Source organism: Narcine bancroftii, chromosome 4, assembly GCF_036971445.1.
Source record: "Narcine bancroftii isolate sNarBan1 chromosome 4, sNarBan1.hap1, whole genome shotgun sequence".
NCBI lineage: Eukaryota > Metazoa > Chordata > Chondrichthyes > Torpediniformes > Narcinidae > Narcine > Narcine bancroftii.
This window is the reverse complement of record NC_091472.1, coordinates 263,176,445-263,191,183: the sequence shown is the minus strand read 5'-3', so window position 1 is coordinate 263,191,183 and position 14,739 is coordinate 263,176,445. Positions and strand designations below refer to the sequence as shown.

The 14,739-nt window shown below is 47.0% G+C and overlaps 1 protein-coding gene across 6 annotated transcripts in view; it reads right to left on the bottom strand.

Moving 5' to 3' along the window:
- The window catches only part of ptpn4a (protein tyrosine phosphatase non-receptor type 4a), a 201,329-nt gene extending 188,682 nt beyond the window's left edge, over positions 1–12,647 (bottom strand). For all 6 annotated transcript variants that reach the window (XR_011356614.1, XR_011356617.1, XR_011356616.1 and 3 more), the window contains exon 1: positions 12,366–12,647. The gene's annotated coding sequence lies outside the window, so the exon portion shown is untranslated. The remainder of the gene's footprint in view (positions 1–12,365) is intronic.
- Between the last annotated feature and the right edge of the window lie 2,092 nt (positions 12,648–14,739).

The window sequence follows — 14,739 nt, the reverse complement described above, 5'->3', positions numbered from 1 at the left end:
ACCAGTAGCCACGTCACACAGGAGGGTGGCGTTACCTGTGCCAATTGGGTTGTCCTGGAGCTACAGTCCTGATATGGCAGTCTTGCATTGAGGCATCTCCTTGTTGTTCTGCTATGCTTCGCCAGTGCCACGAAGTCCAATCACCATGATAGCACTTGGATACTTTGCTTGGACAGTGCGTCAGCCACCATGTTGTCCTTGCCGGAGACATGCCTTACATCTGTGGTGTACACAGAGATGTAAGACAGGTGTCATTGCTGGCAGGCCAACCAGGGGTCTGAGATCTTAGCCAATGTGAAAGTCAGGGGCTTGTGATCTGTGAAAGCTGTGAAGGACCTACCATCTAGGAAGTACCTGAAGTGGCAGATAGCTAAGCACAGTGCCAGTAGCTCTGTCGAAAGCACTGGCTGCAGAAGTTTGCTGAAGAAAGCCAGCTGTTGCCAACTTCCTTTGATCTGCTGCTCAAGAACTTCGCCGATCGCCATTCATGAGGCATCTACCATCAGGGCCATTGGAGCTTCTGACCTGGGATGTGCCAGGAGAGCAGCATCTGCTCGGGCTTCCTTGGTCTTCATGAAGGCTTCCACTGACTCTTCATCCCAGGTGATGTCTTTCGCCTTGCCTGCCATCCGGGTGAACAAGGGCCACATGATCCAGGCAGCTGAGGGGATGAACCTGTGATAGAAATTGATCATCCCTACAAACTCCTGTAGTCCCTTGGTCGTGTTGGGTCAGAGTAATTTCTGGATGGCCTCGACTTTACTGGGCCCCAGTGTGGCTCCTTCCTTGGTTATCCTGTGGCCCAGGAAGTTGATGGCCTCCAATCCAAACTGGCATTTGGCTGGGTTGATCGTCAGGCTGAACTCACTCAGTCAGGTGCAGAGAGTACGGAAGTGTGCCACATGCTCGCCAACAGGATGCCATCCAGGTCTCAGCCCACGCCATCCATGAGTCGCTGGAAGGTCTATGTGACATTCCTTAGCCCGAACAACATTCAGAGGAATTCAAAGAGGCCGAATGGGTGATGATGGCAGTCTTGGGGACATCTTTGGGGTGTACCAGGATCTGATATCCCTGCACAAGGTCCACTTTGAAGATCTTTGCCCAGTGCAGGTTAGCCACGAAGTCCTGGATGTGCAGCACAGGGTTTCAATCCAGTGTTGTGGCCTCTGAGCTGGCAGTAGTCACCACATGGTCTCCAGTTGCTTTGGGTGCTATATGCAGGGGAAAAGCCCATGGGCTGTCTGACCGCCATATGATGCCAAGCTCCTCCAGCTTCCTGAATTCTTCCTTTGCCAGCTGGAGCTTCTCTGGAGGAAGGTATCTTGCCCTTGTGAGGGGCGATGGGCCCTGGGTCAGAATGTGGTGCTTTACTCCAATGTCAGGGCATCACCATGGTGAGTTGGGGGCAGTGACACAGGAGGGAACTTGGCCAGGACCCTGGCGAACTTGTTGTCCGATCTTCTCCATACGGAGTTCAGGTGGAATGCGTGGAGCCTGGCATCTTTGAAGGGAAGTTCTTGGTGTGAACCAATCTCCTTCCCTTGAGGTCCACTAGCAGTCTGTGGGCGCACAAGAAGTCTGTTCCTCTGCGGCCAGCGTGAACACCCACGAGAAGAGGTTTCCTCCCAAATGCAGTTGGACCTCGCGGGTACCGTAGGTCCGAATCATGCTGTTGTTGGCAGCGCTTAGCGTGGGGCCTGAATGCCTGTTCAGGGTGTCCTATTACAACAGAGGCAGGACTCTGACCTCTGCTCCTGTGTCCACGAGGAAGCATTTTCTGGACTGGCGGTCCCAGACATACAGGAGGCTGTATTGGTGGCCAGCCATCATGGCCATTAGTTGATGGCTGCCCCCAGCATTTCTCTGAAACGTGATTGGCGGCCTGCACCGGTGCCCCATCTCTGGTGGTAGAAACACTGGTCATCTGGATCACCTCATCTGGGATGCAGCTGTTTTCTTGGCAGCTCTGCATGGGTCTGGCTGTGGGGTTTGGTGACAAGTCCCATGGATGCTGAGCAAGCACTCTCTTCTGTTTCCACAGAACGTCCTCTTGTGCTGCGATTTTCCCGGGGGGGGGGGGGGGTGGGTGTCGCTGAAATCTGCATCAGCCAGGAGCAGTTGGATGTCCTTTGGCAGTTACTCAAGGAATGCTTGCTCAAATGTGATGCAGGGCTCATGTTTGGACAGGAGGGCCAGCATCTCATTCACGAGGGCTGTTGGGGGCCTGTCCACTAGCCCATCCAAGTGGAGCAGAAGTGCCCCTCTCTCATGCCATGAGAGCCCGAAGGTCTCGATCAGCAAGTCTTCCTATAGGGGGTCCTGGATGAAGTTGGCCCCCCCCCAGCCTGCTTTGTCCTGGTCCAGGGCGCTCACTACATGGTATTACAGGGTGGATTCTGCTGTGATCTGCCAGATCTGGAACTCTGCTTCAGCCTGGTCAAACCATACACGTGGTCAATCATCCATAAAGTTAGCAGCTTGAGAGCAACCGCATTGATTGCTGCCTATTCACTCATCACTGGGTTTGGATGCCGTTTGAACCGTCAGGGTCACAAAATGTAGTTGTGCTCTATTCGAAAGACACACACGCACGTAGCGTAGTCAGGTTAAGCTCTGAGTTTTATTAAGGCTCAGGCCAGACTTTTATATTTGCACTGTCCCCCCCCCACTGGCTGACTTTCTGCTGGTTTCTGCACGCGGTTACTTTCCTACATAACAATGTTGTTCTTCTCCGCATGGTTGCCTTGTGTGTTGGCTGTGCAGCAAGGCCAGCGCCATTTTGGGGTCGCTGGCCTTTAAGCTGCACTAGCAGTTCACCCGCTGGTTCGCTTGTTGGGTCCAGTGCCACTGCGTGGGCTGCTGGCCTTTGGTTATGATCGTCGCTCGGAACACCAGCTCGATTGCCACCGCGGTGTGCCGCCAAATGTTTGTAATTATAATTCCAATATTACCTAAACTTAGCATACTAATGGATCAAATATTAATGGTAAAATTCTTGGCTAAATATCACAGGAATAGAGTAACAGAACAGTTAATTAAAAATTTCTCTGGTATTAGAGAAGAAAAAATGAGGTGGAAGAGAGTCCATCTGAAATTTAAAGATTGAATTTTCCCAATAGAATAATTTCTCATGCTGTAAAGATTAAAATAGACTAAAAAAACAAAAAGCAAATACCTGTACTATTAATTTTATTTTGACAGGAGGATTTATTGTGGGAAGGTAGAGGAGTAAAGAAACTAGAGCAGAGCCAACAGCATTTAATTAGTTTCTTTAACTGTGCATGGACCAAATGATAGAAGATTGGGCTTGTAAGGAAGAGCACTCAAGTCATCATGGATGAGAATGATCTTAATGCCTGCTTCCATTCTGTACATTTATAATTTAATATATGTATTGACCACCCCAGTGGGCTGATATCGCCTCAAACCGTGCATCTTGGCGCCTCACAGTTCGGCGGGCAGCAACCTCCTTTGAAGAAGACCGCAGAGCTCACCTCACTGACAAAAGACAAAGGAGGAAAAACCCAACATCCAACCCCAACCAATCAATTTTCCCTTGCAACCGTGTCTGCCTGTCCCACATCGGACTTGTCAGCCACAAATGAGCCTGCAGCTGTCGTGGACATTACCCCTCCATAAATTTCGTCCGCGAAGCCAAGCCAAAGAAGATAAACATACAGAGGATAGAGAGACAATCCGTAACTCCTTGATTCTCATCGGCGTGGAAAGTAACTTTTAACTTGCATATCATTTTTTTTCTACATTTGATATTGTCAGGTCATGTTAAGGAATGTTCTGCTTTGCTTTTGCGCCACAATCGCATTCATGGAAATATATTAACAGACCAGTTTGAAGACAGTCTCAAACTGAGAAAATTTCTCCTCTTGCAAATGCCACCTGCACCTATTTTCAGCATTCTTTTCCAGATCCGCACGTTTAGTTGATTACACAACATTCAGTTCCTTGAACAACTGAGAAAAAAAAAAATCAGTAAAATATGAGGCATTTATGTGAAATAAATTTACAGTGCAAATCTTGGTCTTGTAGTGCCAAATGCATCGAACTTATTTGACTACTTGCAGTCAAACCTGACAGTACAAGATGCACAAAAGTGCACATTGTAGATAGCTAGAACTTAAAACAGTTAAATCCTAAAGCCATCATTCTTTGGGGAACAACTGCAAGTTTAACTGTTCTTCTGCTTCATTTAAGTGTTCCTGCCAATCTTTAGTTACTTTATCCATTACTGATCCCCATGGCTGAAATACACAATTCTACAGTGATTCAGAATAAATTTCCCATTCCAGTTAAATATCACATTGCACAATTTGCCCCTTCCTCAATTCAGGGGTTATCTAACAGCAAATGCTAACATTATTCCCCAAATCTCATCTCTTTCCCCAACCTTACCTACCTGTATCTTTATTTGTTCACAGGCTATGCTTTGAAATTCTATCTTAACCAAACCTCTTCTCCTTCAAGACATCACACTCTGTATAATCCCTCTTAAAGGCACCTTTATTCAGCATCTATTTTTTTATCTTGCCTGCTCAGAGATGTATTTTCTAGACAACACACAAATTAAAACTTTCTACTGTATTACAGTATTTGTGAAAATAGAACTATAGTAAAATTGTTGTTATCCAGAATTCAAGCAACCAAAAAAAAATCAGAAAATAAATAAATAGGTAAAAAATATGAAAGTTTAATATTGGTGCAACTCGCTGTCAGTTCGCCAATCATGCAACACAATCTCAAGCAACCGGAGAGAAAAAAAAAAATCACTGAGCTGGCATCAACCAAACCCCTAGTGTTTTTTTTTCAGTTGCTTGAATTCCAGATAACAGGGATTTTACTGTATTTAGTTCAATTTAATTGTCATTCATTTTTCCAGTTTGTCAAGGATACAATTCTCTTCTGCTCACCCTGAAGGCCAAATTGGATTGAGGTATGAAAGTTATATAATAAAATTTAAAGTGCTTTTTCATTATTATTTTCCTAATGCAATTAATTTCAATAAAATTGTAAATATTTCTGTTACCATGCTGTATTTCTAAATTTAAATCAGGACCACACTCAAATTCCTCATTGAAGATGCTTTGCACATTGGATGAATTCTCTTTTCCATTCCTACTAACATATGGTCACCTCAATATCCAATTTAGGAATAATATATGGGTGAGCAGAATTCAAAATACTACCAACAATTACTTTAATGGAACTCAGGGTAATCCTGAGTAAAATTAAGTACTCCCTGAGATTATTTTACCTCCAGGCAAGGCAGAATTACCACTATGGGTAATGCAAAAAAAAAACTGTACACAATGATTACATATAAACAAATAAATATCTGTCAACAGATAAATAAATGTAAACAAACTGACTGAAATACAGAGAGAATTTTTTTTTTAAATGCAAAAGTAAGAGTCCTTAAATGAGTCTATGGAGGGGCAGCAGCTGATCCTGAACCTAGTGGTGCGAGTCTTGTTAGCACCAATTCCTCTTTCCTGATGGAAGCAGAGGACAGAGCATGTGCTGGGGATGTGGATCCTTGATCATTGCTACTGCTCTCCAACAGCAGCGTTCTTTGTAGATGTTCTCGATGGTGGGGAGGGTTTTCCTGTGATGTCCTGGGCTGTGCCCACTACCATTTGGAGGGTTTTAAGTTCAGGGGGTATCAATTTTGGTAATAACTTCCCTGAACCACTGCAAAGATTCATGTAAAAGCACTCCAACAGTACATGGAGTTGTAGGATTTAAATAAGAATATCCATATTTATTTCATGCTGTACAACTTGGATAATGCAGCTCATCCCAAGCACCAGATGCCTTTAACCTTGGTGGCAGAATTTACAGGTCTCGGAGCTTCAAAGTTTCCGCAATGAATCTTCTTGATAGTTCACACTACGGCACAGAACAGAGTGAATGTTAAGAATGATAGATTAAATACCAATTAAACCTTTTTTCCTGGACAGTGGATGAATTCTAAAGCATTGTGGAAACTACATGCATCCAATCAGGTACCTTACACAACAGCAAGCGGTTCAGGAATAAGGAGTTGTGAATATCTGGGCTTTGACTCTCTTGTGCTAACATGTCTCTGTGGTTGTTCCGGTTCCATTTCTGGTTAACAACGGTGTTAACAATGGGGGGACTCCTGGTATCAACATTGAAGGCCAAGGGAAGGTGATTTGATACTTTATTGTTAGAAACATTATTTGGTATTTCACTTCCATGAACATTACTTATTATTTACGAGGTCATGTTAAGGCTTATGTTTGCAAGCCTTATTAAATTAAAATTTTAATAAGTGACATAATCCAACAGCAACATGAAATTGACATTCCCTTAAAATCTGTTTGTGACTGATTTTGAAACAATTAAGATAACAAAATATCCAACTGAAAAAAAAACCCAAATAAAACATTGGCAGAAAACAGCCAAATAACTTGACATGACATCTCAGTTCCACCCCTAACCCCCATGACTGATCACTAAAATAACAACCCACCTTATCACTGCTCACTAGAACAAATGAATATATATTGAGATTGAACATCACAAGCATAATTATCATCTTGGATCCCACTTTTAAGTAGCCCAAGTTCGTTAATACAGTGTGATTGCAGTTTCTGCTTCACTGAGTGTTCCTGCCAACTTGAAATTATTACAATCATGTTATCTACTGTTAACAGTCAAGTTCAATTTCCATATTAACCAAAATGTGTATTATCAAAGTTTGGCACAGGAGAAAGGTCTTGCACTTCAAAGCTTCAAGATGCATTTAAAATCTGATTACAGAATGGCACTTCAAGATATTTTGCCCACCAGCAATTTCATATCTTTTTAGCATATGAAGTGGTGTACAGTGGTCACTGAATTTTATCTGTTAAATAATCCTTTTTGATTCTTTCTAAAGATGGATGTAGACTACTTGCATACATCTTTAGCTGCAAACCAGATTCAAAAACCTGCACCTTTTTCCTTGTTTCTTGGGTGCATGCCACAAAGCAAAAAAAAAAAATTATGAAAGTGATTTACAAGCTGTATTCTGGCACTGCTGCTCTGTCATTTCTAAAAATAAACAATTTAAACATGGCCCTGATGAAGGACTCAGGCCTTTTACTTCCTATGGATGCTGCATGTGCTGTTTCTCCAGCATTGTCTCCGCTCCATCCTCAACATCCATTGGAGCGCTTACATCCCTAACGTCGAAGTACTCGAGATGGCAGAGGTTGACAGCATCGAGTCCACGCTGCTGAAGATCCAGCTGCGCTGGATGGGTCACGTCTCCAGAATGGAGGACCATCGCCTTCCCAAGATCCTGTTATATGGCGAGCTCTCCACTGGCCACCGTGACAGAGGTGCACCAAAGAAAAGGTACAAGGACTGCCTAAAGAAATCTCTTGGTGCCTGCCACATTGACCACCGCCAGTGGGCTGATAACGCCTCAAACCGTGCATCTTGGCGTCTCACAGTTTGGCGGGCAGCAACCTCCTTTGAAGAAGACCGCAGAGCCCACCTCACTGACAAAAGGCAAAGGAGGAAAAACCCAACACCCAACCCCAACCAACCAATTTTCCCCTGCAACCGCTGCAATCGTGTCTGCCTGTCCCGCATCGGACTTGTCAGCCACAAACGAGCCTGCAGCTGACGTGGACTTTTTACCCCCTCCATAAATCTTCGTCCGCGAAGCCAAGCCAAAGATGTGCGACACTCATTTTACAATAATAGTCCGAAAATCAAGACCGCTTTGGGATTGGGTCGGTCCAGATTTTTGGATTCTTGGGCGGTACATTTGTGGGGCACAAGCAATGCACGCAACCAGTCAAGAAATCTGGGTTCGCTGGTGGTCCAGATGTCAGGCCAGACTTTAAAAAGTCTAGATTCTCGACTGGTCCGAATTTCTGGCATCTGTATTTTCAGACTTTACTGTTCATTATTTCTTTCTGACACCTCATTCTCGGACCATTTCTCTAAAATTAGATGACCACAAGAGAAATAAAAACTTCAGATGCTGGACCTTTGAGCGCAAGTATCTTTCAGCTTTAATTGATGGAAATTAAGTTGGGTCCCTGTCAAAAACTATTGGTACTGGACCCAGTTATCTTCACAGCAATTGTTTGAAACTGAATCTATATAACTGAGCCAAACAGTATCAATAGGCAAAAAGTAATGTTGCCATTTCAATAGAAACCTTCAAGCCAAAAAAACAACATTCTGCTGCAGGAAGGTCAGTAAGTAAAGCAGCATTAGTGCAAGAAGAAAAAAAATCATCATTGCTTCAGGTGGGAACCCTTGATGAATGTTGACAATTCTTGTCCTCCCATTAATGCTGCTAGACATTCTTAGTTCCTACATCAGATTGGTTTTTGTTCCAGATTCCAGCATCTGCAGTTACTTGTAATCACAACTTTGGGATCCATTTCCAGCTTTATGTCACACAACCCCGCCTCAGCTCATCAGCTGATGCAACCCTTAATCATCCCTTTACTACTTCTCGATTTTAACTGTATTCCTGGCTGGAGTCTACCATTCTCCTCTCTGAAAACTGATCAAGTAAAATTCTGCTACCAATGCCCATTCACTCTTCCTTGTATGTGCTAACTTACACCAGCAGCAAAATTATTCAAATGTTTTAATTGAAAATGTCATCCTCTCTGCCAGTGGTTCTCAACCTTTTTCTTTCCACTCACATACCACTTAAGTATTCCCTATGCCATAGGTGTTCTGTGATTAGTAAGAGATTGCTTAAGGTGGTCTATGGGTGGAAATAAAAAGTTTGAAAACCACTGTTAGGTGCACAGTTTCATAACTCCAAAGGAAATGGGCCAATGACAATTTTTCTCAGGCAAAATATTTCAGTAACAATTGGGGCGAGAGCAGTGATTCCCAACCTTCCCTTCGCACTCACACACAACTTAAGCAATCCCTTACTAATCAGAGCACTTATGGCATAGGGATCACTTCAAGTGGAAAGAAAAAGGTTGAGAACCACTGCTCTGTGCTCTTCTCTACCAGATCTAAATTCCTGAATTCCTCAATCCAGTAACACTCAGACATTTGCATTGCTCCAATTCTAGTCCTTGAGCACCCCAACATTTTTTTTTAAAAAGCCACACTGCCAAATGGCTGCGCCTTCCAGCGCCAAGCCCTTCAACTCTTGAATTTCTTTCCAAAATCTTAATCAAATAGTCTGACTTCTGTTTTATGATAACATTAATCTTACTTTCGAATACACTTCACAGAAAAGGTCAAATATCACTCGCATTTTCACTGACGAATTAATTCTAGATAATTAGGGGAGTTGGAGAGAAGATAGATGAGCAAAATAAAAACACTAGTCTACAATACATTTTATTGGACATTAATACTCAAATACAAACTGAAATGTCGACCTTTATTTGAATGCGGGAATCAAAAAACTCAGTTACTGGAGGAACAAAAAGAAGTCACTGACAATTTGAAACCCAGGAAAAAAAAATCTGGAAAAAAGAAATTTATTTTCTCCTATTGGTTTGTTGTAAGTATAAACTAATTTGTTCCTCAACTTATAATAAACTAGATTTCCATTGCCAAAATCTTAATGCCCATTTATTCTAAATATAATAGCAGCCAAATATGTTGCCTGGATTTCTCCTCTCAGATCTCAGTTGCCCATCAATGACCTTGGTGAATGGCACATCAATATTTTCCATTCCTTCCCAGTCATCTCACCACTTCATTCATAAAGAACATTTCATTCATATAATTTCAAATGACCACATTTCCTACCCACTTCATTCAGAGTTCCAGTTACAAGAAAATCCTTGCTGCTCTTCAATACAATATTTGATTTGCCTCACTCATGGCAGTTAATGCAGTGTTCCTGATTCTACTGTAAGTACAGTTCCATTCACACATCTCCAGTTTCTTTTTCAGCATTTCTCCACTGCAGTATTTCTGTTTCTACCACAAAAGCTTGCTTCCACCAAATCCCATAGAGCAACATCCCTTTATTCCTTACCCCTCCCCCATGGTTCAGGTGCAGCTCCATATGACTGCACTAGCATTTTCTGCCAGGAATCCCTCTCTCTGCACCCCCCACCCCCACACCAATTCATACATATCCAATCATTTCCCTCCTATTAATTCATCAGAATCATTCCAATCTTATAGCCAGAATTAAGACTCCATTTTCTTTATAAATCTGCACTTACTAGATTTAAAATCCAGAATGTTGTCATATCATGAATATTTCTGCAGTTTCATTACTGTTGACATTGCTTAATCTTTCATTATATAAATTTCACTACATTTTTACTCACTGATCTTGAGTATCTGGCCAACAATATTTTGCCTAACCTTTTATCTAGCTGTCAACATTGTAGCACACTCATTCATAACTATAAACAATGTATCAGCACATTACAGGTTTCATTCAATACTACTGATCTTTTCCAATTGCACCACCCATAATCTGGCATCAAAATGCAATTAATACATTATTGTACATTTCCCTCTTACCAATTACACATGACATAAAAATGGAATTCAATATTAGATTCATCCCACAACACCTCCCCCCACAAAAAAACATTTCCTATGCTTTCCTCCTCTGCACCATTATTCCTGCTGTGAATAGTATCAACATGATCTCATTCACTGATTTTGTATTCATGTCTTTACCTCGCTCTCCCAGAACTTGCAACACTGCAGTACATTTAAAACTGTGTACATTCCGAATGCAGACACATTTCCAAGTGAGCTCCAACTCATTATTTCAACACCATTAACCCTATTTTTCAGTGGCCAAACCAAAATACTTTCTCTTAACAAATGCAGGCGTGCGGGCTGATCATTTTTCTGGATCTCACACTGACAAGCTCCTGGCATAATGCTGGTCACTGTCCTTTGCTTGAGGCCACCACGGGACGCATGGTCCAGGGAGCGACTCCCCCCACCCCCATATCCCTCCTGGTCCAGGGAGCGACTCCCCCCACCCCGATATCCCTCCTGGCTCCCCCCCCACCCCCATATCCCTCCTGGCTCCCCCCCCACCCCCATATCCCTCCTGGCTCCCCCCCCACCCCCATATCCCTCCTGGCTCCCCCCCCCACCCCCCTCCTGGCTCCCCCCCCACCCCCATATCCCTCCTGGCTCCCCCCCCACCCCCATATCCCTCCTGGCTCCCCCCCCACCCCCATATCCCTCCTGGCTCCCCCCCCACCCCCATATCCCTCCTGGCTCCCCCCCCACCCCCATATCCCTCCTGGCTCCCCCCCCACCCCCATATCCCTCCTGGCTCCCCCCCACCCCCATATCCCTCCTGGCTCCCCCCCACCCCCATATCCCTCCTGGCTCCCCCCCCCACCCCCATATCCCTCCTGGCTCCCCCCCCCACCCCCATATCCCTCCTGGCTCCCCCCCCCCACCCCCATATCCCTCCTGGCTCCCCCCCCCACCCCCATATCCCTCCTGTCTCCCCCCCACCCCCATATCCCTCCTGTCTCCCCCCCCACCCCCATATCCCTCCTGGCTCCCCCCCCCCACCCCCATATCCCTCCTGGCTCCCCCCCCCACCCCCATATCCCTCCTGGCTCCCCCCACCCCCATATCCCTCCTGGTTCCCCCCCCCCGCCCCCATATCCTTCCTGGCTCCCCCCCGCCCCCATATCCCTCCTGGCTCCCCCCCACCCCCATATCCCTCCTGGCTCCCCCCCCACCCCCATATCCCTCCTGGCTCCCCCCCCACCCCCATATCCCTCCTGGCTCCCCCCCCACCCCCATATCCCTCCTGGCTCCCCCCCCACCCCCATATCCCTCCTGGCTCCCCCCCCACCCCCATATCCCTCCTGGCTCCCCCCCACCCCCATATCCCTCCTGGCTCCCCCCCCCACCCCCACCCCCATATCCCTCCTGGCTCCGCCCCCCCACCCCCATATCCCTCCTGGCTCCCCCCCCCACCCCCATATCCCTCCTGGCTCCCCCCCCCACCCCCATATCCCTCCTGGCTCTCCCCCCCCACCCCCATATCCCTCCTGGTTCCCCCCCCCGCCCCCATATCCTTCCTGGCTCCCCCCCGCCCCCATATCCCTCCTGGCTCCCCCCTACCCCCATATCCCTCCTGGCTCCCCCCCACCCCCATATCCCTCCTGGCTCCCCCCCCACCCCCATATTCCTCCTGGCTCCCCCCACCCCCATATCCCTCCTGGCTCCCCGCACCTGCACCCACCCCTCCCTCCCCCCGCACCTGCCCCCCCCCCACAGCATGTACGGGGGCGTGCTCTCCTCTCCACCCCTGCCGCCGCGCGCCACGGGAGCGCGCCCCTCGCAGTCTCCGCGCCGCCGTTGGGCCGAGCCCTCCTCCGCTCACAGGGTACCTGGGCTGTTTCCACTCTGTCCGCTCTTCCACCTTCCTCTTGGCCACCCGCTTTCACATCATGTCTCCCCGTTTAGTGGGCAAGGGGGTGCGGGGAAAGGGAAGGGGTGCGGGGAAAGGGAAGGAGGGGGGAAAGAAATCGCCGCCGCCGCCGCTGGATTACGGGTCGGACCGGCACTCCGCTTCGCCACTCGACACCCAAAAACTCTCTCTTTCGGCCTAAACGCGCTCGTCACCACGCTCAGACGCTGGGGCGCCTGCGCACGCCCCTCCAATCGGCGGAGGCCGGCTTCGGCGCGGCGAAAACGAGGCTGGGTTGCGAGGGTGTGTGTGAGAGAGAGAGAGAGGGAGAGAGAGGCGAGGAAAACGGGGAGGGGAGGGGTAGATCACGTGGTCCTTGAGTCCGCGGCGCGGCGGAGCACATGATTACTATGGCAAGAGGCGGGATGGAGGCAAGCACACGTGGTCACCGAGGCAGACCGTCGCCCTCAGTATCCAGCCATTGGCATACCTCAAAGTGCACAAGACGAGCGTGGATTTTACGGTAGTTGGCGTCGTCAGCACTGCGGAGAAGAGGTGGAAAATCTCGAGAAATGGTGTGAGAGGAACAAGCTGGATCTCAGGGTGGACGAGGCAAAGGAGATGATCGTAGACTTCAGGAGGACTAGAACTGACCACCCTCCACTGCACTGCCAAAATTCTGGAGTTCACTTAAATGGCGACCTTTCGTGGACACTCAGCATCTCCTCACATGTCAGGAAGGCGCAGCAGTGACTACATTTCCAGAAAAGACTAAAGCGAGTAAGGCGAGCGGCCACCATCATGTCAACCTTCTATAGGAGCATCATCGAGAGCGTCCTGGCCAGCCTGGTACAGTTGCTGCAGAGAAATGGATCGGAGGTTAATCCACTGGACCATAAGAGTGGCTGAGAGGATCACTGGAATCTCCCTCCCATCGATGTGATCTACTGGGATTGTTGGTTGAAGAGGACGTGCAAAATTACTGTGGACTCTTTCCATCTGCACACAGCATCTTTCATCTTTAAGGGAAGAGTGACAGGAGTATCAGAGCTAGCACCACCAGGCTGAGAAACAGCTTCTTCCTGTGGGCAGTAAGAATTCTGAACAAAGGAACTGATCACACTAACCTGAGACTCTCATATTCATGAAATAAAAATTATTTATTTATTTGTATAGATTTGTTTGTCTGTAGGAGGGGTAAAACACAGAATTCTGTGGACCCGTGGTTGAAGTAAAAAACACATTGCTGCAGAAAAAAACACATTGCTGGAGAGACTCGGCAGGTCAAACAGTGTCCTTTATGTTGCAAAGGCAGAGATACATAACTGATGGAGAAGGGAGGGAGGGGACAGCAGCACTGAGGGGGATGGGAATGGAAAGGAAGGGCTGTGTAAGTGAAAAAACTGAAAAGGCAGAAAATGGGGGAGGGGATGAAAAGACAAGCAGGTGTAATGGAAAGCAGTGAAGTCAATGTTCATGCCATCTGGCCAGATGGAAAATAAGGTGGTCTTCCTCCAATCTGCGGGTGGTCAGGATGGGACAGTACATGTGAGCACAGGAGTGTGACCCAGAATTGAAGTGATTGGCCACTGAGAGGTCGCTCTGGTTGCGGACGGAGAGGAGGTGCTCAGCGAAGCGATCTCCCAGTCTGCGACTGGACTCTCCGATGTAGAGAATGGCACAAAGGGTGCACCGGATGCAGTAAATAAGTCCTCTAGATGTACAGATGAAGTGTTGCTTAACATGGAAGACCTGTTTAGGGCCGCGGACCGTGGTGAGGAGGAGGTGTGGGTGCATCTGTTGCACCTCCTGCGGGCACAGGGGAAGATGCCAGAGATGCAATGGATGGGGTGGGATGAGTGCACGAGGGAATCACGGAGGGAACGGTAACTGCGGAAGACAAAGAGGAGGAGAGGGAAAGATGTGTCTCGTGGTGGGATCCTGTAGTAAGCTGGAAATTCCAGCAGATGATGTGTTGGATACGGAGGCTCCTGTAGTAAGTACTGGAAATTCCAGCTGTTTGTGTGTTTTGTCTGGTTGTGTGTCTGCATGTTTTGCACTGAGGACTGAAGACCATTGTTTCATCAGGTTGTACTTGGGCAATCAGATGTCAATAAACTTGACTTGAAGAAAGCAAATGGAATGTTGGCTTTCATTGCTAAAGGGATTGAGTTTTTAGGAGCAGGGAGGTTATGCTGCAACTGTACAAGTTACTGATCAGGATGCATCTGGAGTACTGTGTGTAATTCAGGCCTCCTTATTTGAAGAAGGATGTATTGGCTTTTGGAGACGGTGCAGAGGAGGTTCACCAGGTTGATTCCAGAGATGAGGGGGTTAGCCTATGAGGAGAAATT